This window comes from Gekko japonicus, unplaced genomic scaffold (genome assembly GCF_001447785.1).
Source record: "Gekko japonicus isolate JY-2015 unplaced genomic scaffold, Gekko_japonicus_V1.1 scaffold150, whole genome shotgun sequence".
Lineage (NCBI taxonomy): Eukaryota > Metazoa > Chordata > Lepidosauria > Squamata > Gekkonidae > Gekko > Gekko japonicus.
The window spans coordinates 1,170,484-1,170,903 of NW_015160839.1; the positions used below are offsets into that span (position 1 = coordinate 1,170,484).

Sequence of the window (420 nt, forward strand, 5' to 3'; positions counted from 1 at the left end):
CACCTTCGTATAGATAGGGACTCTCAGTCTGGGGCAAGTGATGCTCTGTATTCTTGGTGCTTGAGGGGGGGGGGCAACAGTGGGAGGGCTCCTAGTGTCCTGGCCCCACTGCTGGACCTCCTGATGGCACCAGGTATTTTTGGCCACTGTGTGAGAGCGTGTTGGACTGGATGGGCCATTGGCCTGATCCAACATTGGCTTCTCTTATGTTCTTATGAATTTTAAAGTTTGTATTTTAATGTTTTGTGTTTTATGACTTTGTGTCCTGTACCTTGCCCAGAGCTCGGCATAAGCTGGGACAGGGCAATTCATAAATCTAATAATAATAATAATATTGAACAATACCAAGAAGGTTGCCTATCCATAAACTTATTTTTACAAAACGTAAGAGGGCAGCAGAGGCCGTGTTCGGTTTTGGCT

At 45.7% G+C, this 420-nt stretch overlaps 1 protein-coding gene across 2 annotated transcripts in view; it reads left to right on the forward strand.

Moving 5' to 3' along the window:
• CPEB1 (cytoplasmic polyadenylation element binding protein 1) overlaps positions 1 to 420 on the forward strand; it is a 49,229-nt gene that overhangs the window by 38,650 nt on the left and 10,159 nt on the right. The gene's annotated exons all lie outside the window — the stretch shown is intronic.